This window comes from Neovison vison, chromosome 9 (assembly GCF_020171115.1).
Source record: "Neovison vison isolate M4711 chromosome 9, ASM_NN_V1, whole genome shotgun sequence".
Classification (NCBI taxonomy): domain Eukaryota; kingdom Metazoa; phylum Chordata; class Mammalia; order Carnivora; family Mustelidae; genus Neogale; species Neogale vison.
Window position 1 is genome coordinate 16,855,000 of NC_058099.1, and position 27,315 is coordinate 16,882,314.

Genomic DNA, 27,315 nt, shown 5'->3' on the forward strand with positions numbered 1-27,315 from the left:
ATAAAGGGCTACGCCTTGGGGCTGAGGTCCACAGTTCTCTGATGATTGCACATACTCCAAAGGAAGAATAGAGCATATTTCAGGCAATCACTTGTGAATGTCATTGCTCATCCCTGAGTATGGATGGGGAAACAGCTAGTTCAAGGTTGCAGTCTTGGAAGGGAACGGGGAGTGGGAGGTGAGGGGTAACACATGTATTCCATGTCAGTGATTAACGAGAGCTCCAAGGGCTTAGACCTCTGAGGGTTTAGACCCAGAAAGAAGTCAGGATCCTCTGGAAAACATGAAGGCAATTCATCAAGACATGTGGCCCTCTCACCTCTGCACACATGGGGCTGAAGAATTTCCTGGGGTAGGGAAGAGGGAAAGAATCGCTCTTGTAGAACATTTCTGCGTGTGTTCCATGCATGCCTGGTGGACACTTAAAGGGCATTGGTCACATAGCTTCCCTGGGCCACTTTTGCTCTTGGGCAAGTTATCTACCTCCCCTACACCTCAATTTTATCATCTGTGAAATGGGCCTCATAATCGCCTCATATACTCAGGGATGGATTTTGGTTAAGCTATATAAAATATCTGTGATGTGGGCACCTGGGTGGCTCAGTCCGTTGAGCGTCCACCTCTTGGTTTCAGCTCAGGTCCTGATCTCAGGGCTTTGGGACTGAGCCCTGTGTGGGTCTCTGTGCTCAGCGGGGAGTCGGCTTGGGGACTCTCTCCCTTTGTCCCTCTCCCTACCCTCTTGTGTGCACTCTCTTTCTCTCTCTCTCAAATAAATAAATCAATCTTTAAAAAACTTGTCATGGCACCAGGTACATACTAAGGGCAAATAAAATAGACCTTAGTAATGCCAATTCAGTTCTCATTGTGGGTTTCCCTGTGTCCCCACTCCTGGTACCTTTCACTGAAAAGACCCTGTGCAGGGAGTAGCTCTTACGACCCATCAACTGGGAAAGTTCTGCAGCCTCTGCAGTGATTGGAACAATCGGGCCTGCCCCTCCCTCCTCCCCCAGCCTTGGCCCCCTGGTATCTGCTGCGTTGATTTCCAAGTTGGTGATGGATGATTCTTGACCTGTCTTCTCCCTCCCCCAGTCCAGCAGCCAGAATTAGAGATGGGGAAGTTGGTAGGTCTCCTCTGCAGGACTGGGCTGTTTACAGCTAATTGGAAAAACATCCATCACGGAGCACGCCCCTGGTAAATCTGAGCTAAACTTTGAAAAGGAAAGCAAAAGCAAGCCCCAGGACTCCAGATAAACGGTTTGGCCCGATGCCTCCAAAGGCTGCAGAAGGCTAGGCTGTGCTTCTTGGCTGAGTGGTAGGGGGAGTCAGGGCTGTGATGCATCCCCTCTCCCCGCACCTCCCCCTACCCCCCTCCAGCTCTCCTGCCAGCTGAGTGCTGCTGCTTTGTCCCTCTGATTGTCCACAGTGCTGAGTCCTTCACCCTCTGCCTGTGGTTCCAGCCATGTCTTCCTCTTGCTTCTCAGGCCCCTGGGATGCTTGCTGGCCTGCTTGTTTCATGTTCTTGCTCTTGTTCCTGTTCCTGTCCTCTTCTTTTCCTCTCTCCTTCCCTTTCTCTCCTGCATCAGGGTTTCCTTCTCTTCATTCTTCTCTTTCCTTTGTTCTCTTCTGCATTTACTCTTTCTTCTTCTCTCTTTATTACCTTTGTCTCTTGTCCCCCTTTCCTACCACTCCCTCCTCTTCTCTCCAACTATTTCCTGGTGGATCCTTCCTTCCTCCCTCCCTCCTTCCCTCACGTACTTCAAATATTTGTCAAGCCCCAACGGTGTGTCTGACACTCTTCTAGGCATTGGGGACACAAATCAAACAACAGTTTTTAAAAGACCGATCCTTGCGGAGCTTGCATTGTATCAAAATATAAATATGTTAGATGGGGACAGATGCTCAGGAAGAACACTGTAGCAGGGAAGGGCATTGAGAGAATCTGAAGGAGCTGCCAGTTTCAATGCCCTTCGCATAGGCTCCTCTGCCCTCTTTTCAAGGTCACGGGAAAGCCTTCCCGACACTGTGTGTGGTAGCGTCACGGTGATCAGTTCTGCTGGTGCTTGGGTTCTTTGTGCAGCACAGTGAATCCGGGGACCCCGTGCCTGTTTCTGCAGACACCACGGTCCTCCGCTCGAAGGGCTGTGACCCTTCCTTTCGGTTTCTTGTGTGCGTAAGAGAGTTGAAGCACCTTCAGCGCTCCCTGCCCTCATGGGGAAAATGCACAACACGAAAGTGAGCTGGGGAAAGTTTGGGAGCCCGTGGGGGTGAGAGAGCCTTGGATGGGAGGAGTGAGAACTTGGTGCTCACAGGGAGCTGCCGGGATTCCAGTCCCAGCCATGCCACCATGAACATGAACCTTCCTCTCTCTGCACATCAGTGTCCTCCTCTGACAAGGGAGGCTAGGGAAATTAAAGCTCCAGGGGGTGTTGTGAGGTTTAAAATCAGTTCGTGTCATTCAAGCTTGCAGGCAGGGGTGAAGGAGGGAGACAAGATGTGTAGGTGGGAAAGGGAGCTAAGTTGCCCGGGAAGGAGCACCGGGACAGGTGTGTGGGCAGATCCCCAATCTGGGCCAGCGCTGCGGGACCCCATGCAAGTCATTCCACCTGTCCAGGTGTCTGGTCTTCTCTCTGAGACCTGGGGGAGCCCCCGTCTCTGAGGTCCCTTCTTCGTCATGCTGGCAGGTCTGGTTGTGTATGTTCGAGAATCCCCTGTTCGTGAACTGCACCCGGGCACCTGGCCTCACTTGTACCTTGTCTTCCCCCTCCCACATGCCTCTCTTCTTGCCTGGTTTTCTCTCTGGAGAGGTTGTCTGTCCCTCACCTTCGAGTGGCTTCTGTCATCCCGTTGGCCTGTGCCTTCACCGCCAGGCCTGCCCGAGCTCTGCGGGCCAGCCCTCTCCCCGGCCTCTGCCACCACCTGTCCCAGCAGCACTTCTTGCCACAGGCAGACGCCCCGAGACCATGCAGGCCATCCTGACGGTCACGGGGAGAAGGTGCTAAAGTGCAATGAGGCTGGGGAAGAAAGAGCTAGAACCTCCAGGAAGGGCACATCTGTACACACCAGCTGGTGGAAAGTGTGACCTCAGAGCGTTGACAATCCATATTCATTCACCCTCCCCCCCTTCAGTTCAGCTGCAAACAAGCCCCAGACTAGGGATAGGCGGACTGCAATTAGGGCGTTAAACCGTTGCCACCTCTGAAGTGTTCCGAAGGGGGTCCGTACTGTGGGGTCATCTGATAGCATCAGGAGCTGTGGTTTCCAGTCCTGGATGGATTTTGCCAGCATTTCTCAGTATGACCTTGGCCATCACCTTGGCCACGTCACTGCCTGTGTACGAGTCTCACCTCCCCAGTCGACAAGTAGAGGTTGAAAGGCGTGCTCAAAAGCAAGTTAGTGAACGTTGGTGAAAGTCTTCCCGAGGGGCACAAGAGGTGCTGGGCAAGGTAGTAGATATGTGGGAAGACAAAGTAGAACTCATTCTCTGGATGGTTCCGACTGTTCCAGCTTTGGGAAAAAGGAGAAAGAGCGGAACGCTTGAGAAATCTGGGAGGGCTTCCTGGAAGAGTGGGAACTGGAAGCTGACCTAGGGCTCAGCCCCGTCTTTGTCTCTGTGTATCCATCCATGGGACAGGAGCCGGTAGTCTCCATAGTCTTGGCTTTAAAATGGGGTGGCCATAGTACCCCCTTGGGGTAACTGTGTGGATTAATGGGACCATGCGCATGTCCTTTGCAACCACAATGCCTAGCATCCGTCTCCCTCCGCCATCACTGTCATCCCAGTCCCTGTCACCTCCATCCTTTGTCGCCAACCACTAAAATCCCCTTCTCAACCATCTCACGTACTGCATTCTAGCCCAGTCTCAACCCTGCAGCCAGAGTGCTCATTTTAAAAATGTAAATAGGGGTCATGTTGCTTCTCTGCTTGGAGGTTTCAGTCCTTCCTTTTGCATTTCATTGGATGTGTTGAGTGGTCAGTCACCCATTTCCCCAGGGCTCTGTGTCCTCCTGCCACCCAGGCTTCTTCTCCAGCACTCCCATATCTGTCCCACAAGAACTTTCACAGACGTTCTCTCCCGGAATGCACTCTCCACCTCCTGTGCCCCTGCCCTTTGTTTCACTGTGACATCTCCACTAACATATAACATGGCCTGTCTTCAATCATGTCATCCCACCTTAATTCCTGTTTCACTCTACAGTAGCGGCTGTGATCTTACCCTTCTGCAGACTTCCTCACCATTGTAACTTACCAGCATGTTCTCTGGGGGGATGTTTGTATCCTCCAAAGAGCTGGAAGCATCACAAGGATAGGCACCTGGCCATTTGTACCTAGATGTCCATCTCCAGCAACAAACACAGGGATGGGTCCAGGGTAGGCACTGGGCTAATATTTTTAAATGAATGGTTAACGAATGAATGAAAGAAAGTCCTGTCCCGGTGTCTTTATTATTATCAGTGCCCAGAGCACATGCTGCTTTTCTGTCTGCCCCTCTTACCTTTGCTCACTCCATTTCCACTTGCAAGAACAGAGTCTGCACTCGTTTCCTCTTCTCTTTTCTGCTCCTGGTAAGCAGAATTGAGGCCTCAGCCCTGTCTGTTCTTCCACTTCAAGGCCCCAGGGAAGAACGTGCCGGGTAGTGGGAGGAAGGCTTGAGTACTGAGATTGGAAACCCACTCTGTCTGGCTCTTTGAGCATACTTGGAGTATGTGCAATTTGAAGGGATGTCACAAGTCAGGAGGTTCCCCAACAGAGAGGGATACACCCAGGGGTGATGGTAGAGCAAGGACGTGGAGTAGGAGGAGAAGGAGAACATCTAATGGGGCTTTCCTACCGTGGTTTCTCTGTAGCATGTCTCACAAGAGACGTAGACGTATAAGTGGTATCAGATTCAGCTCGATCTGGCTGTGAATCCTGGCTTTGCCCCATCCCCCTTGGTGTGGCCATGGTGGGCTTTTCATTCCTGAGCACGTCCTTCTGTATAAAACAGAGCTGTCAACACCCACCTCCCAGAGGGAGCAACTCCAGAGATGGGAGGTTCCAGGACTCTGAAATTCTGTTCTTTCTCCTGAAATTTCCCTTTCCTTGAAAGCATCCTGAGCCCAAAATTAAGTCAGCTGAAATTTCATTTTTGGCAATAGGAGCTCCTGGAAAGAGATTTGTGATACATTCTGAGACTCAACCCTGGCTTCCGTGAGTCTTGGGGTTTTTTTTTTTTTTTTTTTTTTTTATAAGGGAACTGAGACAGTCATTCAAAGGCGTCTGGTATAGCCAGGTAGAACACCATGAGCAGAGAACCATCGTAATCGATATGGCGAGTGGGCAAAAAGAGAGACAAAGAAACTAAGAAACAGAGTCTCTGTGGGTCTGGTAGGGTCTCCACAATCGAGAGTCAGCCACCTCTTTCTGTAAAGGGCTGATTCATAAACATGGTCGTCTTCGCAGGCCTTGTAGTTACTGTTGGAACTCCTCAACTCTGCCATTGTCCCTTGAAAGCTTCCAAAGATAACACGTACATGGAGGAACATACATGTGTCCCAAGGAAATGTTGTTTCCAAAACAGATGTGGGTCCAGATTTCACCTGTGGTTCACAGTTTGCTGACTCCTGCCCCGAAACCTCCACACCGTAGAGGGGGCCCTCATCCGTAGGACCGCTGCAAGAAGCATGAGCGAAATCTCACAATGCCTTGTGAAATGAATCTGATTTCATTTCATGCATGATCTTGCTGCCTAAAGGAGTCTATTTGTCAAGCACAGAGGTCTGTGTATGGTCAAGGAAATAACCATTCAATCTATCACTTGTCTGGGCGCCGGCAATTCTGCCCGTGTCCCACAGGATTAACTAATGAAGTAGCTGGAGATGATAGATTCCCGCTGGGCAGAATTTCACCTTTATGAATCAGAGGTAGGGGAAGTGTACTGAAGTCTGTAACCCTACTGCTAACTCGCTCAGTGACCCTTGTGAAGCATGTGCCCTCCGAGGGCCTCAGTTTCCCCATCTGTCAAACAAGGATATGGGCGCCTCATGCCATCCGGTCTGAAGCTCATTGTGGTCTAACTCATATTTATGGAATCAACAACCTTACTAAGCAGGATGCTGGGCATTGTGGGAAACAGGGGCCTGGGCCGCCAAGCCTCAAGGTGCTCGTAAACTCCTGGGGGGGTGCCGCGGTTCACACAGAGAAGCAGTGCTGATCAGGAGAAGCTAGTGTATAATAGGAGGTCCAGATGAGAAGGCCAGATGGCCTGTCCAGCCCCAGGCACAGTACTGAGCTGCAGACAGAGCTGCCACAGCTGCTGGATGATTCCAGCTGCGCAAGTACCCAGCGTGGGCCTCCCGGCCTAGCTCTGCGCGGGTGGCTCTGTGGCCTTGGGCTACTGTCTCTCCCTTTCTGAACCTTGCTCTTCTCATCCGCTGGTTGCCCAGCTAGTTTTAGAAACCCACATCTTCCTATTCCCAATCTCATGCATTTTCCTCTAGGCTTTGCCAATTAGCTCCCCAGCAGAGACAACGAGAGCATAAGTGCCCCCCACCCCGGTTTTGCCTCTTTCTTTATTTTAGTTACTTGTTTTAATTCGGCAATTCTTAAACTGAGATTTTCTGTCACAATGAGAACTCTTGAATCGTTAACAAAACCTTGTGCTCATTGTATGGATGTATATTTTTTCTTTGTGCTTCTCCCCAGCAACACAACACACACACACACACACACACACACACACACACACACACACGCTTTAATCCTCTTTTAGAGAAAGATGACAGGCGAGGGAAAATTCAAGCCCTGTCTGCAGGAAAGGAGGCCTTTGGGATTGAGGGTAGGAGACTGTGCGGGCGGCGGTGGGAGGTGGGTGGGCGTGGTGTGGAGACTCTGGGGAATGGGCATGGGGTGGAGTGAAAGTTTGGCAGAACAGGACCTGCATAGTGTGATGGCAGAGGCTACGTGGTGCAGTGGGGAAGGGGGGTGGGAGGGGCATAGATGGCAAGAACTGGGAAGAGCCTGAGTCTGTGGTTTAGGAAATAATGCAGATGGGCTGGAGACGTGAGCAGGAGACATGCCCTGATGGCTGTGGTCCCCAGTCCACCCTTTATCTGTCCTTTGCTATCAAACCACAGGGTTTTTCCAGTCCTAAGGAAAGGACTTGTAACATTTTTTAAAAAGATTTTATTTATTTATTTGACAGATAGAGATCACAAGTAGGCAGAGAGGCAGGCAGAGAGAGAGAGGAGGAAACAGGCTCCCTGCTACGCAGAGAGCCCGATGAGGGGCTCAATCCCAGGACCCTGGGATCATGATCTGAGCCGAAGGCAGAGGTTTTAACCCGCTGAGCCACCCAGGCACCCCAGGACTTGTAACATTTTATGTAGGGAGAAACCAAAGCTCAGGAAAGGGAAGCATTTTCCCCAAGTTTACAATGTTGCCTTTTCAAAAGGCAAAGCAAATGGGTCAACATTTTTATTGAATCTGGGCAAAGGGTATATGGATGTTCTTTGTACCATTCCTCTCCTTGCCGCTTTTCCGTCGGCTTAAAATTCCTTCTAGACTAAAAGATGAAGTCAACAGTTGCCCTTTTAGGGTAATGGTAGGTAGGATTCTGAAACAGCAGGCAGGAGTCCAAATCCTTGCTCCGCTGTTTCCTAGCTGTGTGACTTAGGGAAAGGCACTTTCCTTCTCTGAGCCTGTTTGTCCTGCACAAAGGAGGACAAATCTAGTATTCATCCTTCTACTCTCCCTTAAGCTCGGCGTGAGGATTAAAGGAGATAATGTGTGCACAGGCCCTGTTTACTGAGAGGGCCTGCCTCGTTGATCACTGTTCACTCAGTGGTAACCAGTGAGGCACAGCAGAAAGACGTTATGGCCTTTTTTCCAATGTGCTGATCTGCACATTGGTCTTGCTTCTGGGAAAAACAAAACTAAACAGACACAAAAACAAAATGTTTTTGTTTTTGAAAATGTTTAGTAAGAACATAAATTTGATGGGGATGACTTCCTGGGGACATCGTGATATGGGTTTTCCCTTTGCTATCCTCGCCCCTCGCCTCCGGTCAGCCCCTATGGCAGGCATATCTGCGGGCTGCTCCCTCTAAGCCAGCCTTCAGGGCACATCCCTAGGACCTGCTCCTAGAAAAGGCCAGATAAACACCAAAGACAGAAGGATTGGTATTTAATCATTCTCTAAGCCTTTGTAGCTAGAGTGATCTGGAAAGAAGGCCTCCCGTGCCCAGGCTGTGGAGGGAGGGAGTGGTGGCAGGAACGAGGGATCGGTGTTCCTGCTGTGCAGGGGATCCAGGACTGAGAAGCAAGGCTCCAAAGTCCTTATTTCTCTCAACCCCATTGGCCCAGCTGGCTTCCTCCTCCCTGCCCAGCAGGGACACTCCTAACGAGGATGGCATGACAAAGTCTTAGCTGGGGGCTCAGACGTGAGAGCTGGCCATCAGCGGTAGGATTGTCAGGTGATCCAAGACGTGGACATCGGCACGGGGAAAGCAGGGACAGATTAGGATGGGGTGGAAAGCCAGGAAGCGGGGGTGTTGGGTGAGCTGGAAGGAAAGTAGGAAGACAGGGACAGAGGAAGGAAGCACCAAGCAAAACTAAACCATGGCTACTAGAAGTTTCCAATCCCAAGTGTATGCTTGTTTATGAGACTTGAGCAAGGTTTTGAGCCTCTGGTTCTTGTCTGTCAACGAGGGAGGCAAAACGTGATGCCCTCTAAGTTCTTCTTTTTTTTTTTTTTTTTTTAAACCCTCTAAGTTCTTGTTGGCGATACCATGCTGAGTGTCCATGATAGAGATGTAGACAACCGGGAGGGAGGAAGAGGAAAAGAACAGAAGAAACAGTGTGAAATTTCTTGAGCTCTGACTAGGCCAGTCTGTGCTCCTGATAAGCATCGTCCCATAGCTTCAGAACAGGACTGAGAAGGGAAGATTTTCATCTTCATTTTACAGATAAGGACACTGAGTTCTAGACAGCCATGAAGGAAGGGGAGCTGGGATTTGAACATAAGTAGTTTGGTTTCAAAATCCGGTCAGACTATTATGTGATTGAGGAGATGCGTGGAACGTACGTATCATAGTACCCGGAACAAGTTGTGTGCTAGGACAGGAGGTTGACACCCGCATCTGTGCTGGTGCAGAAAGCCTCATCAGATCCCAGACAGCTTTCTGGTTTCCAGTCTAAGCCCTCCATGGATCACCTGCTCTGACAAGAGCAAGGGCCAGGAACAAGAGTGGTTGGAACCATCTCAGGTGCTAGGAAGTGAGCTCAGGATGGAGGACAAAGGTGGTGTCCATGGGGAGCGACCTTCCCGGGCGCCGCCAACAATAAGGGTCCTAGTATCGGGTCCAAGGAGGAAAACATGGTAGAACTTTAGTGCTCTATTGCAGCCATCCCATACCAGTTTGTAAGAGCATCCTGTGCTTTTCATTCCCAACTCTGCTCTGAGTGATGTCACTTTGGTCACTTATCATCAGCCACTGTAAAAGGATTCACACCATGGACATCAGCCAACACAGCAGTGCGAGCTTCCCCTTCCTCCTCAGAGAGCCTGTTGTTAAGCATTTACCAGCTCCCCATTGAGAAGAGCTGTCAGTAAGAAGGAAGAATTTAGGGGCGCCTGGGTGGCTCAGTGAGTTAAAGCCTCTGCCTTAGGCTCAGGTCATGATCCCAGGGTCCTGGGATCAAGCCCTGCATCAGGCTCTCTGCTCAGTAGGGAGCCTGCTTCCTCCTCTCTTTCTGCCTGTTTCTCTGCCTACTTATGATCTCCGTCTGTCAAATAAACAAATAAAACATCTTTAAAAAAAAGAAGAAGAAGAAGAAGAAGAAGAATTTAGCCAGAGGCTGGGCTGTGAGGACCATGTTGTAGAAAGAGTCTAAACCTTCAGATATTTTCCTAAGGGCCAGTGCACTGGGAATGGGACAAAGCAAACCCCAAAGTCCAAGGGTCCGTGCTCTGGGTCTCTTCTCAGAAATAGAGGACAGGGCCTGCTGGGGAGGCTGAATGTTTAGGGTCCGAGCAGGAGGTTGGACCCTCTGGTGCTACCCACTCGAGGGAGGGACAGTCCTAGGACCTGGGCCAGGTCAGAGTCAACAGCCGGAGAGGCGTCCTCAGCTGTGCGGTGAGAAAGGCTATTGGAACTACATAGTTCTGTGACCCAGATGAATCTCAAAATCACTTGGAAAGATTTTTAAAAACACCATTTGCAAATAACACTTATCTCAGACCCATTATCTGGGAATGTCCCGTCAAGGGGTGTGAGTATCTCTATCCAATCCTTTCCAGCTTCTCATTTTCAGCCACAGTTGAGAAAAACAGTCTACACTTTCCTTGACCTATTAGCCGCCAGCACACACACCTGTTCCTCTCTGGGCATTGGGCCCCCATGGAGTGCACCCCACACCCATCTTTCCCAGGCTGGGAACTTGAATAACAATTGTAGGAGGAAGGAGGAGATGCTCCAACAACCATGTATCTATCCAGTTCTGCGTTTGTGCCTGGTCCCTTGCTTAGACATTCATCTTCCTACATGATCAGTTACTGCCCTGGTTTGTGAATGTAAAAGAATGAAACAGACACCAGGCAGAGTGACTTCTCCAAGGTCACAGAATCAAAATGACCTTTCAGGTCTGAGGCTTGTCCCCCATTTTGTTTGGCTCCCAAATCCGATGTCCCTACACCCAAGTATCGGCCTCCAGGGAAATCTTGCCTCTTATCGTAACTCTTGCCCTGGTAGTTAGCTGTTTGTAATTTGCAGTAGGTGGATACCTTCTTCTGGAAGTTTCTGGTAGCTCACGCAGGCTTTCTGGGGGAGATTCTAGTTTCCCTCATGGAAGGATGAGACTGGGAGTTTGGACTTCTCTTCCTGAAAGAACAGTCAAATGCAGAAACCTAGCTTTGATCTACACCAGAGTTTGGCCCTATTTAGGGAGACATTAGAGAAGAGAAAATTATGCATTCAGAATTGTTACGGGCTACAAAGCCTTCTGTCTGATGTCTCTCTTCTCTCCCTTCTCTCACACCTCGGAAGAAATAGACATTGTTTTTTTGTTGATGGGTTTCTTTTTTTCTTTTAATGATTCCTCCCAGACTACCTCTCCCCAAACCCCCAGAAACATCAAGTATGCCAAACATTATGTTGGCAAAGGAGGGGGTCCTTGAATGCAGCAAGGGAGGCAGACAACTTCCAACCCCTTCCCCCTAACAATCCAGCGATGGTCCCTGAAATACTGTTTAAACTGTTCTCTGTTCTCCTCCTCCCTTGTGATGCCAACCAGCTCAGCACCTGACAGCCCAGCCCTGCATCGAAGGGAGGGAGACGGCTGTCAGGAATCAAATGGGAGACCAAAGGCGATAAAGCAAACATGTCGTTTTTAGTTGCTTACACTAGCGAGAAGGAATAATCAGTCTCTCTTGCTTTCTTGTTTTTCAACTAGGCTCAGCAGGATTTCCCCCCCTTTTCCTTACAGTAAAAGATTGTGACTCTCTGCTTCCCGCCCCAAGCACCAACACTCTGTCATCCCCATTTTTTTGCAATCCTCTGGGATGGCCAAGATTCTCTTACCTTTGCAAAACTTTTTCCCAGATAAAGAGGTGAATGTGCCGGTCGTGACTGCCCGCTGTGTGTCGGGTGCATTGCAAGAGGTTTGCACGCGTGACCTTATTCAGTCCTGGCTCTCACTTTGGGTGATCTTGGACAAATTGGTTTACTTTCCAGGTCTCGGTTTCTTTCCTCTCAAAAATGAAGGTTATAATCCCACTTTACAGGATTTATGTGATTACTAAGCAGAATTGCGTGTCACTAGAGTATAAGAAATATGAATGAAGATAGTGAGGAAAAAAGGTTTGGAAGGGATCAAGAGAAACATTGAATGCCAAGTTCACTCATTTTATTCTCTCATTTAATCCACTAACATTTACTACATACCTAATTCTGGTGAGAATCCAGGCTAAGAACCAGGTATATAATGGCAAATAGACCAATGATGTGACCACCTTCGTGAATCCTCCAGTCTTGCAAGGGAGAAAGGGGGAGGAAGAGACTATTTCCCAAGTAAACACACAAATGAATATATCATTTCAAATGTTGAGAATTACCTTTGAAAAAGAAAAGAGGGGGAGCTAAGATAATGGGGAAATTGGTGTAAGGCTAAAAGGCATCCTTGAAGAGCCCATATTAAAACCGATAGTTGAGGGATGAATGCATGGGGGTGGCCAGGTGCTGAATGAATGCATCCCTACGTGAGCCAGAGAGAACTTGCACTTGAACCTACATGAAATGGGGAGCCCAAGACAGCTTTTGAAGAAGAGAGAACCCTCATCCTGTGTCTGTTTTAGCAAAGTCAGTCTGTCCACAGTAGAAGAAGAACCGGAAGGAGGACAGACTAGAGGTGGTAGACCAGTTGGGAGGCTGTTGAGGGAGCTCACTGGGAATCTGTGGGAAGGGCTGTCTATCGGGGACATGTGGGAACCCAGTGAGAACCCAATGGCTGTCTGGCTCTGACTAGGTGAGCCGGGGAGTAATGCTGACGACAAGCGTGGGATTCTGACGTAGGGGCTAGAGGGAGAGTCACAGAGCTAGGGAAGGGCAGAGCAGCAGACCTGCAGGAGAGAAGGGGATAAGCTTGGTGTTAGAGCAGCTGCCTTGGAGGTACCTGTAGGACTACCAGACAAAGACCTTGCTAGCTAGCTCTGAGCACAGCAGAGCACTCACTAGGAAAGGAGAGAAGGCCTCCACACTCCATGGCTGTGTATTCACTCTCTCCTTCTGTGTGATGCATTGACACAAACATGGCAGCTCCAAGCAACACACATTTATTGTCTCACAGTGGTTCTGTAGGCCAGACCTCTCGTCAGGTCAGAACTGGGTTCTCTGCTCAGGCTCTGATACCCAGGAGTCAGCTGGGGCTTCCCTCAGCTGAGGGCCCTCTTCCAAAAGCACGGAATTGTTGGCAGAAGTCCTTTCCTGCTGCTATCTGACGGACATGCCTGTTTCCGCTGCTGCTGTCAGCCAGGGACCCTCCCACGGCTCAGAGGCACCTTCTGGCCCTTTATTGTCGTCCTATGGGGCAGCTCTCAGCATGACTGTTGGCTTCTTCAAGGCCGGCAGGAAGGCATCTCTTAGAATTAGACTCTCTTCTTTCAAGGCTTCAGTCTCTTTTCTTTTTAGAGAAAGAAAGAAGGGGGTAGTGCAAGGGAGCACATGCAAGCAAGAGGGGAGGGGCAGAGGGAGAAAGAGAATCTTAAGCAGGCTCCACGCCCAGCGCAGAGCCCAATGTGGAGCTCGATCTCATGACCCTGAGATCATGACCTGAGCTGAAACCAAGAGCCTGACGCTCAACCAAATGAACCACCCAGGCGCCCCAGCCTCAGTCTGTTTTTTGGGCTCGTTTTATTTGGCTGGACCCATCTAGGGTAAATTCCTTGTCAATTCACAGTCAACTGATTTGGTTCGTTAACTACATCTGATAAATCCCTTCACTTTTGTCAGATAACAGGTCTTAATCTGGAAGAGGTATCACATCATATTCATGGTCCCACCTGCATTCAAGAGGAGGGGAATGTACAGTGTGTTTAGGGGGTGGGACTCTCCGGGCCATTTTAGATTTGAAGCCGCCACTGGGTGATCAATGAAGGCATGGCAGGAAGAGACTATCCTAGGAGAAGGTGCAAACCAGAAACTGAAAAGGCCCAGGGCGCTCCCCTCAGTCATGCGTCCTGGTTTGAAAATGTTCTTCAGTCAATATCCCAGGTACAGTCAACCCTCTAGGTGCTCCATGAGAAGGAAGCAGATGCCCCAGTTCAGGGCTGTTTGGTAAGAGCAGCTTCGAGGCTGCGGGATGTAGGGATTTGGGAGAGATCGGTAATTAATCAAGACGCATGACGCCCTACAGTACCCCAGCTCACTGACTCATACCCGTTCTGGGTTGGACTGGTGAAGGATGTCTCCTCCATGGCTTCCACTGAGCAAATCTGCTAACTATATTCTTCTTCTAATTACAGTAGATTTTAGAAAAAATGGCGTCAACCACAGCTCTTGCACTCAAGTGTTGGGGGAACCTTGGGCAAGTCTTTTTGGCTTTTTGGCTTTCCATCCATTCAGCTGGGATATGGTATTTGAATAAATTTGAATAAATTTTATATGAGGCCTTTTGAAGCTATGAAATTCTGTCCTTTTTTGTGATATATACTAACTGAATTTTATTTTTATCACTATTTCTAAAATTTGTTATTAATGTATAATGTATTGTTTGCCCCAGGGGTACATGTCTGGGAATCGTCAAGCTTACACATTTCACAGCACTCACCATAGCATATACCCTCCCCAGTGTCCATCACCCAGCCACTTTCTCCATACCTCCCTCCCCCCAGCAGCCCTCTGTTTTGTAAGATTAAGAGTCTGTTATGGATTGTCTCCCTTCTGATCCCATTTTGTTTCATTTTTTCCTTCCTTAGCCCCCACAACCCCCCACCCTGCCTCTCAAATTCCTCATATCAGACAGATCATATGATAATGATCTTTCTCTGATTGACTTTTCCTTTTATCACTTAACACACATTATAGATTCCAGGAACAGTGTGACTTTCTTAGGAATCATAGGTTAATAAGACATGGTTCCCAGCCTTTCAGAAGCTCTCTCTATGGTTGCCGTCCACAGAGTAAGTCAAGACCACTGACCTTTAAGCTCATCTCTTCATTCCGAGGACATCCAGGGAACTAAGATGTTTTAGCCCCATTATGGGTGACATACTTTTTTTTTTACTTTTTTTCCACTAATATAAACTCATATTAATACCACTGGAGGAAAATAGAAAAATAGAATTGAGCAAGAACCTCCTAGAAGAAAGAGCTCATATCATTTTTCCCCATCCTCGTTTACATATATATTCTTCCCCATCATTGTAACTATAATCAACACACACATTTGCATTTCATTTTTTTTACTTGACATTTTATCATGACCATAATTTTTCCATGACACTACCCATTTTTCATGATGCTGTAAACCTGAAGATAGTCATTGTAGCATAATCTGTAATACTGAAAAATTAGAATGAGAGTAAGTATCCAACAGTAGGGGAATGGCTAAGTAAACTAGACGCATCAACTTGATGGAATATTATGCAACCAGATAATTGTGAAGAATGATTTTTTAGGAAGGGTGGGATTTATAAGCCACAATAAGTACTTTCGAAGACAAACAGAACGATTTGTTTTAAAAAACATGTGGGTGAATCACAATAGGTTATATATGTCTGTATATCTTCTGGTTATCATTTTTACCTTGCCTGTCCTTAAAACAGTTGCTGAAGGTAGTCCATTGTACGGTGTCTAATGTCTGGTCTTTGGAGCCAAGCACAGCTAGTTATGAGTCTTGGCAGAGTGACCTTGGGAAGGTCACTCTATCCTTTTGGCCCCTGCTTTTCTCAACTGTGTAATAGCATATGCATGGTTTCTTCTGCTAAGAATGGTCTTGAGGTTGAAATGGAATAGTACAAGGAAAGCACTTGGCACAGTTCATGGCAGGTGATAAGTGATGATGAGATGGTAGCGGCATCAGGTCTGGCCTGTCCAGTTTCTATACTAGGAGACTATCTCAAGTAGCTAGGTCAGATGATCTCAAAAGCGTATAAATTGATTTGAAATCTTGAAAAAGATCGTCTGTCCCTCTTTCGTTACTCACTCAAACCATTGTGTGTCTGGTCTTGGAACCCTTGAAGGCCTGAAAGTGTTTCATTTTAACCTAATGAGGCAAAAATAAAAGAAGATAAAGAAGAATAAAAACTAAATATCCAGGTGGAAAGAGACATGGACCTTGAGAATGAGCTCTTTGTGTTCTTTCCTTGAAGGATGTTTTGAGTAAAGGTTTCTTTTCCCTCTTGGCATGGTTCACAGCCCTGTGTACTTAGGAAGCACGTGTGGGCTTTCAAAACCAAATGCTTATGTTTGGACTTCCCTCCAGAGATCGATTTAATAGGTTTTGGGTGGAGCCTGGGCATCTCCAGTGTTTCAGGGAAGCTCTCCGGGGGTAGCTATCATTGAGAATTACTGCTTTAGGGAGCTACGTCAAAGATGGCCAGAACTGGGGACCACCACTCTGAGGGCATTTTCAAGATGGCTTTCTGTCAATGTCTCAGTAGTAAGAAGTAATGGAGAATACCAGATCAGTCAAATTCTGTGGCTTCGGTCTCCCTTTAGCAAAACAGATGATACTTCTCTGATGACTTTCTTGGCTCTGCAATTCTGTGATTCCAATTGCAATGTAGTTTTCATTGTTGTTTTTGTTCTCTGAACAGAGGTAAGATAAAGTAGTGGAAGCCATGTGCTCAGGACCGAGGAGGTTAGGTTTGGGAGTCTTGAGATACATAGGGACTGTAAATCATGGATGGCTCTCCAGAGGGGCAAACCAACACGTAAAGAAAGAATGGGAACGATCTGAAAACAAGAAGAAAAGAGGCTTTTCCAATCCCCCCAAAAGACCTACAAGAGGCATCTCATTATTTAAGTTCAAGGTAATTTAAATTCCCAAGACTCTTCCTGAAAGCCTGCTCTGTGGACTCTGGGAATAGGGAGATATGGGAAGCACTGGTGGGTCTCACAGTCTGGTAGAGGGAGGCAGTCCACCGGAGTGTGGAAAGCACTTGATGAGGGGAAAGGGTAATGAATTCCACGATAGCACAGAGGAAGAACACCAGACCGGTTGGTGCAATCCCTATTATATAATAGGCGTGGTGGCTGAGTTTTGAAGAACAAGATGGTATTGTTGATTGAAAGAAGGTAGGAGAAGATTATTCCAGACAGAGGGAACTGGGAATAGAGAGAGACTGAGTAGAATGCCTGGCCTACTATAGGCCCTCGAAATAATCCCTGTTGAGAAAGAAGGAAGGAAAGAAGAAAGGGAGGGAGAAAGGGAGGGGAGAAGAAGAGACTGTCTAGTTCATCTCACTGAAATAAGAAGTTTGAGGAGAGAGCCAGGGGTGACATTGGCTAAGTGATTTGGGCTTGATCAGGATGACGATGAGAAGCCATCACAGGATTTCAATAAAGAAGTGATGTTTTCAGATATGTTTTGTGGAAAAGTCACTCTAGCTCTTGTGGAAGCTGGGATGGAGACGGACAAGATGGCATAAGGGAGACCAGGTAGGAGACTGTTAGAATAACCCAAGTGAAAATGATACCATCGGGCCTAAGGCAGGAGCATCTCCTTTTTACAGGATGGACTCACAGGCCACACCCACCTACCTGCCTCATGTGGTCCAGCCCCATCACCATGGCAACAACCTCTTTAACATCCCTGGCCAGAGAGAAGGATAACAACACCTACATCTGTTCCTGGAGGTCCCGCCTCTCTCTCTCTCTACTTTTTTTTTCTTTTCCTTTTTTTTTTCTTCTTTTTTTCCCCTTTGATTGTATCTGATCCAGCTTCACTGGGTAATTGAGTGTTTGAGAGTGAAAAATTATCTCAGCAGCTTGGCCCTTATCTTGACAGCGAAGCAGCACTTTTAATTTAATTTTGTTCGGAGACGCATGGGTAACAAATTTCACTAATCGCCTGGCTGTCGCCTTCCGCATGGTAACGAGCCGTTTGTTACCAGGCAGCCCCGCGTAAATACATGTGGAGGAGCAGGCAGGGGACAGAGACAGGGGTTAGGGAGGAAGCAAAGGACAGCTACAATCAATGTGCACTAAGCTGGGGGTTTGCCGTCAGGTGCGGGATCAGAGATGGGAAGCGGGCTATGCAACACAAAGAGAGCAGTTTCAGTGCTAGGTTCCCCAGAGCTTCTGTCCTTGCTCTGCCTTCTTCAATCTGGGTGCCACCCCGAGCAGGCTCTGCAACTCTTCTGCATCTTAAGTTTCCAATCTGTAAAGCAGGGATGTTAATACCCCCTACCTGGCCAGATGTTGAGAATTAAATAAGAAACTACATAGTAAGTTAATATTTCCTCTAAGCATTATGCTGTGATATTTTCAGCACTCATAGGGACCTTCAAGGAAAAAGTCTGCCCCCTCCATCCAAAGTTTAATTTCTTTCAGTACATCCACTCCAGAATATTGTCTGGCTTTTGCTTGCATTCCTCCAAAGATGGAGAGCTCACTCACTACTGAGGCAGCCCAATAGCTCTGGCTCTCAGAAGTGTCTTGCGTATATGGGTGTGAAATATGTACCCCTCGAAATTTCTATCCTAGTTTAGCCCCTGCCCTGCCTTCTGGATGCCAGCAAAAAGTAAATTCACTACCTTTTTCTAAGTGAGCCTTCTCCCCCTCAGATTTGGATATGGAAATAATAGTGTTTATCCTCACACATAAGACTTCTCATTTCTAGCTCAAAATACCCAGAGGTGATCAGTGCTAGAAAAGCCCTTATATGTCATGTGGCACCACTTTGCGTTATACATATTGGGAAGCTGAGGCCCAGAGGGAGGAAAAGAAATTTTAAAAATAGCTGTTATTTATTGAATATCCATTATTGGTCAAACACTTTGCCTGTATTATCTCATTTAATCCTTGCAATACAAGGTCTGATCCTGGCTTTATAGATGAGAAAACTGAGATACAAAGAAGGAAAGGAGCTTGCCCACGTCACAGTTGTAATGAGGATTAGAGAATAGAGATTTAAACTCATGTGTACCTGCAAGGGCTGCAAGCTTTTGTGTTGCAACGTTTGCCTCAAATTGCACAGCGACTTACTGGTAGATGTGGGGCAGGGAATGAAGTTCCCTGACTCTGGTTCCATGGCCATGCTAGAAGAAGGTGCATCTCCAGACATTCCTGCGTAAATGGTGGTAGAGGTTCCCATCCTCTCTGTAGTGTCTGGACCAGAAAGCAGGGGAGATTGTGACAGAGAAAACAAGATAGCTAGTCTGTCTCTCCCCTTCCCCCCCACAAGCACTGCCAGCTCCAGTCCACGGATCCTTGGTTCTGGATTTATGAGCCTTCTTGGTGTCTTTCTTTCCATCCGAGAGGGCTTGACTCTTTCCTCTCTCAGCTAATTAAAAACCCCAGGCTGGGCCGCCAGCCTTGGATCAGAGGCTGCTGGGCAGAGGCCCTGACGGCTGCTCAGATAAATCACTCCCTGGGGCCAGGGGAGGCTGGAGCATCTGTCAGAGGGGCTGGGCCCATCCTGCACTCCCCTTGGGAGGCTTGGGGATTGCTGTAAATGGACCATGTCCGCCTCTAGTCACCCCCAGAAGGGGCTTCATTAGGACAAGGAAGGTAGGAATCACCCAAAGCTGATGGGGAACCGTCAGCCCTGGCGTCAGCTTCCAAAAGCCTCTGCTAGATTGTCACTCCCTCTTACTCCTTTCATGGCTCCCACTTGGCCTTTGTGAGAAATTCTCCAGTTGTCCTGACATGGGCTGAGGTGGAGGGGAGCGTTTGCAAGCTTTGCCTTTGGAGACCGAGCCTAGTGTAGCTAGGCCTGACGTTCACCTGACCGCAGCTGTCCACACAAATGGATGCGGATGTGTGCATATTCAGGGCCCAGGGATGCGTTGTTGGCCAGCTCTGTCCAATATGGCCTGGCTGCTCTGCTCCGTGATGGCAGCAGCTGTCAGACCTCCTGCCGGAACGACCATCCCCTCCTGCTCTCACCACTTCTCCTGTCCCTGCTGTGATTACCTGGCGGTAATAGTGGCCAAAGCTGCCTCTCAGGCCTTAACTTGGATTCCGTCTTCTGTTTGAGCCCCCACAAACACACCCTGCACACCTTCACTTGCAAGTGTTTGCCGTCCTGTCCTGTTCCATCTGTCCAGGCCGCCATGTATCTCAGCTCTGTCTAGGAAAACCTGACAGTCCTAGATCTGGTTGGAATGAACATCACCACGGGAGCTTGCCCTGATGCCCCTCGTCAAAATGTCTGCGCAGCCTGATACCTGTATGTTTCTTTTGTGATCAAGTCTTTGTCACTTTTAAAATCTTTCAAAATCTCGGGACGCCTGGGTGGCGCAGTTGGTTGGACGACTGCCTCCGGCTCAGGGCGTGATCCTGGAGTCCCGGGATCGAGTCCCACATCAGGCTCCCAGCTCCATGGGGAGTCTGCTTCGCTCTCTGACCTTCTCCTCGCTCATTCTCTCTCTCACTGTCTCTCTCTCTCAAATAAATAAAATAAAATCTTTAAAAAAAAATAAAAAATAAAATCTTTCAAAATCTCTTTCAGGGGCATCTGGGTGGCTCAGTGGGTTAAGCCGCTGCCTTCAGCTCAGGTCATGATCTCAGGGTCCTGGGATCAAGCCCCACATTGGGCTCTCTGCTCAGCAGGGAGCCTGCTTCCCCCTTTCTCTCTGCCTGCCTCTCTGCCTACTTGTGATCTCTGTCAAATAAATAAATAAAATCTTTAAAAAAAAAAAAAAAGTCTTTTAAAATTGTGTCTCTGCTCCCTTCTGGAGAACTGGAGACCGGGGTGGTGACTTGCTCACACCAGCAGTAGGAGTGTCTGAAGCCCCGTTTGCATCATAGGTATGCAATCCATGTCACCAGTTAGAGTAAGAAGCCAAGATGACGTCAACTGCTTGTAGCGTTAAGGTCTTTTTTTTTCCCCCTAATAGATCAGAATGCTGTCATGCTCCTTCATCACTCTATTCTGAGGGCGGTGATAATAGTGGCCATGGCCTGGGCTGGTGTGCATGGTACAGTTGTCCCTTGGTGACGAGTGACTTCCCGAGGCCGCAGAGATAACCAGTTCCACAGACTGGAGTCCCCTTCTTCTGACTTTCATTTTAGTCTTTCATCCGCCAGGGCAGGCTTTGCTTCTGTCTCAGCCTCCCCTGGTGAAGTCTGGAAAGGATCTCTCCAAGTTTTGAATTACTCTTGCCTTCTCTGTTTGGAGGTGTCCTGTGGAGACAAATTCTGCTCTGTGCTCTCCCCCTCCCCCGCGGGGTCCAGGGCTGGAGTTACCCAGGAGCGCCCCCCAGTGGCCGCAGGTGTAATTGTTCACTGCCCCGAGGGAGCAGTTTATCCAATCATGTGCTCGCCAGCCCGGTTTCCACCGCTCAACACTTGAGTGTGTAATACGTGCTTCCCCCAGTGGGAGGTGCTGGAGAGGGAAGATGAGTCAAACCTAGTTCCTGGCCCCAGGAGATTTCATCTCCAGGCCGGGGGCGGGGGGAGTTAAAACAGATGTAAAGTGCAGTGTGATAAACAACAGGATGGGGGAGGTGGCTAGGGGGTGTCGTGGAAACACAGAGGAGAGGCTTCCAACTCTAGACCCGAGGGTGGACAGCAGGCAGAGGTGAGGGGAGAACTTCCTGGAGGGCAGGAGGTGTTCAAGCAGTGGGTGAAGCGAACCCAGGCCTATCTGGAGTAGAGCAGAGCAAAAAGGGCAGTGGAGAGGAATGCACCCCCTGGAGGCAGGAAGCTGGGCTGGAGGCACCGGGAGAGGTCAGCCAAGCAGGGTCACAGAGGCCTGAGACCCACACACACCTGCCGTGGGGACGTGCTAAAGCATCATCAGAGGGTGAGACATAGGCTGTCAAGCCCCTTCTCTTTGAATTTTCGCTGTAGAGGTCATTTTCGCCCCCTCTTCCGTGTCACCTCTTCTCCGCCCCCATCTTCGCGTTTCCCAGCTGTCTTCTCCTTCATAGATGCCTCTCGTTCTACGTCCATCTCTCTATTCCTCCTTCCTCTCATTTGCCATCTTTTAAGTCTTAATTCCGTTCTGCCTTCCCCGCAAAGCCTCTTCGGGCGTGCCTCTGCTTCTAATCTGGATACCTGAGACGTGCGGTCAGAGTTCCTGGTCCTGCCTTGACCTGGCTGACTGGCCGGTGAAGCTGCTTAACTTCTCTGTACCCTAGTTTCATCCACCGTTTAAAAGAAAAGAAACAAGCTGGGCTGTGTGTGTGTTACCATTTTCCAGAACTCCGGGAGCCACCGTCGAGTTCCTTGGGTCACAGTCCTTGACAGACCTGTGAGAGACAGGCCCCTGGGACTGGGCTACAAGGGTCCTGAGCTGGATGAGCTCCACGCACCTGTTCGCACTGGTGATGCCCTTCCCCTTGCCCTCTCTCCCTGTCTCCCATTCCCCCATCCCTACCCTCCCTGGGTCCCCCGTCCTCCATCTCTTCTCGGTTCTAAGTCGTGCCAGACGGCAACACATCTATGTGCAAAGGGAGACGCTTCCAAATGGAGACGGGGATCTGTAATTGAAAAAGGATGGTTTGGGCAGAAGGCATTTGTTTTCATACTCCTGGCATGACGATTCACAGTGTCTCAAACCAGCTGAGACTCTGGAGACTGTATTAGATGCGGATTTAGAGGCCTCCCAAGGAGCCCGAGACTGAACAAGATAAACTCAAGGATGTGTGATATTCTGGGGAGGCTTTGCTTTTTGGAAACAATAGAAATATATGTATTTTTTTATCGCTCAGTAAGTAGATCTGGGGAATCTTGATGGGGGGATAGGGAGCCCGGGGATTCTGTAGAATGTGTTGTTGAAGAGCTTGGGCCTCACTGATCCTGAGTTCAAATCTTCCCGTGGCACTTACTGCCTCTGTCACTCAGAACAATTCACTTCTTTTGGATTCAAGGTCTTCATCTGTGAAACAGGGGCTATGGTGCTTTGGAAAGGGGGTTGTCGTGCAGATTACTTGCATTCACTTATTTAATCTTTTCCCCACATTGTAAAGTTGAGTGCTCTGAAGTTCAGAAAGGTTAATTTACTTGCTCGAAAGTGATGGAGTTAGGGCATAGATTTGGGTGTGTTTGACCCCAAAGCTGCTATTTAGATCTTTGCCATTATATTGCCTCAGGTCTGGGCCTGGAAAATCTCTAAATTTACATTTTAATAGCCTTCAAGGTAGGGGGTGGGGAAAGGTCAGGTGGGCATGGAGATGCCCTGGGAATGGGTTTCTCTCACTGGAAAGGGAAGAAGAGCAAGGATGATGTCATTCACTTATGCTCCCACGAATCCTACTGACATTCCCAAGCCCTCCTACAGGCATGGCTGGTTCCTGAATGAGACATGGTCCGTACTCTAGACCACCCTGGACCCCGGGAGGGGAAAGGGACCAGTAATTACAATAACGAGTTGCAGATGGTGGTGGAACTTTCTGGACGTGTACACTGGGGGAGACCGAGGAAGTTGGGGCCCGTTCTAGTTGGAGGCTAAGTCAAGGAGGTTGGCAGCAACCTTATAACGGGATCAAACAAGAGAAGGTGGTACTTGCCCTATGGAGGTGGTGAGGAAGGACGTTCCAGGTGGGGTCGGGTATCAGTTTTCTGAGGCTGCTGAGATAAATTACCTCCAAGTTGGCAGCTTTTTTTTTTTTTTTTTTTTTAGGATTTTATTTATTTATTTGACAGAGATCACAAGTAGGCAGAGAGGCAGGCAGAGAGAGAGGGGGAAGCAGACTCCCTGCCGAGCAGAGAACTGGACTCTGGGGTTGATCCCAGGACCCCGGACCCATGACCTGAGCCAAAGGCAGAGACTTCAACCCACTGAGCCACCCAGGGACCCCAAGTTGGTGACTTTAAACAACAGAAACTTACTCTGTCTGTCCTAGTTCTGGAGGCCAGGAGTCCAAACTCAGGGTGTTGGCTGAATGCATTTCTTCTGGAAGCTCTGACAGAGAAGCCGTTCCATGCCTCTCTCCCACCTTCTAGGGGCTGCCGGCTACCTTGTGGCTGTATCCTTCCAGTCTCTGCCTCCGCCTTCACGTGGCCTTCTCCTCTGAATGTCTCACGTCTCCCTTTGTCTTTCTCTTTTAAGGACCTGAGTCATGAGATCTAGGGTCTAGCCTAACTAAGTCCAGCATGATCTCATGTTCAGATCCTGAACTTAAATACATCTGCAAAGACCCTTTTTCTTCACAAGAAGGATTTATGAGATGGACGTGTCTTTGGGGGGCTACCGTCCAACCACCTGCAAGTGAGAAAAGGTTCCTAGATGTTAGAAGGCAGCCAGGTGGGGTCCTCTGACGATGACAAGGGGGCTCTTTGGAGTGTCTCAGGGAGATTGGATGCTTGTCGGCTGATACCAGGTCACCCCTTTCCTTGAGACCTCAGTTTCCCCATTTCAAACAAGAGCGCTCAGCGAAGATGATATTTAACATCTTTTCGGTGTTGATGTCCTGGGACCTTGGGCCTCGGGCAAAGGCCATTTTGCTTGACCGATCCCCAAATAGCAGTCTGGACGGGCGCCGGACCACAGCAGCTTGGAGGAGACAGCGGCTGTCCCAGCGGCCCTGGCTGGACTGCGCTAACCGCTCTCTAACACCGCTGTTAATCTTTAATTGGTATTTGATTTGATTTAACATGATCTTCTGCTTGTAAAACACCTTGAGATGTTTCTGCGTTGTGAGCGCATCCTGGAGACGCTGGTTTATTGTATTAACAAGTCTCGCCCTGAACATAAAGGGAGATAATTAGAAACAGCAAAGTCCCTTGACACGCTCAGGGCAGCCAAAAAGCTCTCGGGAAAACAATCCTTTCAGCTGTTTTCATGTATCCGAAAGAGAAAGCTGTTGGAGCAGCCCCAGTGGATAGAAGAGCTTGTTCGGGTCACCTGGCACACTATTTATAGCTTCCAGCTAGCGTTGCCATAATCCGGCTGTGGTGGTCCTGTGACTTGTGAACTGCCCCTCCCCCACCAACTTTTTGCTGCAGCCCCTACCTGCCCAGGCCAGGGGCTTACTGGGATGCCAGCAGTTTGTTTGTGAGATCTTTTGGCATGCAGAGTGTGCTGTCTCATAAAAACAAACATGGACAAGGGCAGAATTCCTAGGCTGGCCCACAGATGTTGACTTAACCTCCTGGAGGACAGCAACATTATAGCACAGTGGAGGGGCCCAGCAGGTATCCAGGTGATCCCCTAAATTGTTCTTTAAGTTGAAGAAATGTACCCAAAGGGTGACAAGGTTATAAAATGGATTTTGCTATTTTTTTTTTTTTCGGAGTGCCTGGGTGGCTCAGTTGGTTAGGCGACTACCTTCAGCTCAGGTCATGATCCTGGAGTCCTGGGATCGAGTCCCACATCAGGCAGAGAGTCTGCTGCTCCCTCTGACCCTCCCCCTTCTCATGCTCTCTCTCTCTCTCTCTCTCTCTCTTTCTCAAATAAATAAAGTCTTTAAAATGTGGTTATTTTGAAGAATAGCACGAGTTGGCTCTTTACCATGTGACAGATTTGAATTAGAATTATACTTAACATATCAAGTACGTAACACAAATCTGCATGAACTCATGTGGTTGGGCTTTAAGGCTATTTTATAAAAACTGTACTTACTCTAGAATACACTTGAAGTACCAGAACACAACGGAGCTTGTTAGCTTCTGAAGCGGCCCAGAGCATTCTGTGTAGTCTCTAGCCTGGTGTCCCTGAGTTTACCGGCAATAGTAAAAGTGGTGGTTTGGGGCCAAGGCTAGCCTCTTGAAATGTTTTCTGGATCCATAGTCTTCCTGCTTGTTGATAAGAGTATGAATAAGGATTACGTTTCCAGTCTTACCTACAAGCCTAAGTAACCTGTTATAAGTGAGAAATATGGATAGCATTGCATTCCCTACGTATAAATACCCTTTATGAAGTTAATTTTCAAGAAGTACATCTGTATTTCTCTAGTGTCCTAAAGAGCAGGGGTACATGTACATATGTGTGTGTGTGTGCACACACAATCACACCATCACCATTGATCTGAAGGCATCAGCTTCTGTGGGTACCCAAGGGCATAGGTTGAAACCTGAACAGAGGTTCCACTGAATGTGTATAGCTGATCTCTATGTGGTTGTGAAACAACCTTTCTCGGATTTTCCATCTATTGGAACAATGGTAGATAATTCTGGTTATTGGTGGTAGTGGTGGCCTTGTTCTTACCCAAGAAGAGAGGCTCTCTGGGTAACCAAATCAGGCAGTTGACAGGGGTGGGAGAAACCTTCATAAATCCACGGGCACAGAGATGTGGGCAGACTGGGCCACTCGGCAGCCTCACTGGTGGGCCAGTCCTACTGGATGGAACTGGCTGCTAATGGGGTCATGCTTCTGGCCTTGCACAGTTCCATATGCTGCACAAGGGAGGGCTCATCCTTGCAACTCAGAGCTGCCTTAAGGCCCCAGCTCCCCCAGTACAAGCCGCATGAACCTGGGCAAGTAACACGGGATGCCTGAGCCCCTTGTCTTGATCTATAGAAGTACTGAGAGTGTAGTCACGAGGCTTAGGAAAACAATGGAGGTAAAGAAGGCACTGTCCAATGTGGCACATAGTAGGTTTCCACATGTTTCCTCCCCCTCTCTTCCTTCCTCCGTCTCTCCTTGCACAGGGAAAAGGAAATCTTCTGAGGATGGAGTTAGGAGCCTTTTGTCCCTCCTCATTCTCCCATTGAAAGTTCAAGGATGACAGTATTTATTTCTCTGTTCACAGAATGTAAACAAGCCACAGCCTGGACCGGCATTAATAATTTATACAACAAATCACATAATGTGCATTTGGAATACACGATTTATAGCCTCCCACTAACTTCAGGATTTACCCACTCGACTCCCTCCCATGTGTCAAGGGCTCAAGCTGGACACTTAAGATGCATTTAAATTATCTGTGTGCCAAGACACCACCTAGAAACAGACAGGCAGCCTCTCCCTGATGAGCCTATGTAAATGTTTGAAATAATAAAACTAAACTACGAATCAGCAAAGCTGATGGGGGTGGGGTGGGGTAGGAAGTTAGCTTTCCATTAAAAAAAAAAAAGGAAGAAGAAGAAGCTGCAAAAGAAGAGGAGGAGGAGGAGGAAGAAATTAAACAGGAATTGAGCTGAATTGGAGGAAGCAAATAGTGATGCTTGGTAAAGGGGAGGGGGCAGTGGAGGAAAGGAAGCAAGCGTGGAAATGGGCTGTCCTGATCCCAGCCTGCCACGCAGTCCAGTTCTGTGCAGACTCAAGAGAAGTCACATTTATTGCTTCTTAACCACTAACTTGTTGAACACCCGCCATGTGCCAGACCCTGTATCAGAAACATTATGTCATGCATCTACACAACAACCTAGGACATAGACACAGCTATTAGTCCTCATTTTGTAGGGGAGGGAACAGGCGAAGGAGGCTGCTTGGGGAGCTGTGGTAACCCTAAGTTTGGGGCCCTGGTGACTCCTTTTTATGCATAGCACGCATGCTTTTTATGGACAAATAGATTGTCTTCCTGAACTTCAGTTCTTCCCTTTAAAAATGGGATCTGTCAATGGGGCGCCTGGGTGGCTCAGTGGGTTAAAGCCTCTGCCTTCGGCTCGGGTCATGATCCCAGGGTCCTGGGATTAAGCCCCACATCGGGCTCTCTGCTCAGCGGGGAGCCTGCTTCCTCCTCTCTCTCTGCCTGCCTCTCTGCCTCCTTGTGATTTTGGTCTGTCAAA

The 27,315-nt window shown here is 48.5% G+C and overlaps 1 protein-coding gene across 1 annotated transcript in view; it reads left to right on the forward strand.

Annotated features, from left to right (window-relative positions):
- Positions 1-27,315, forward strand: part of ASTN2 (astrotactin 2) — a 736,372-nt gene that overhangs the window by 176,024 nt on the left and 533,033 nt on the right. The window lies entirely within an intron of this gene.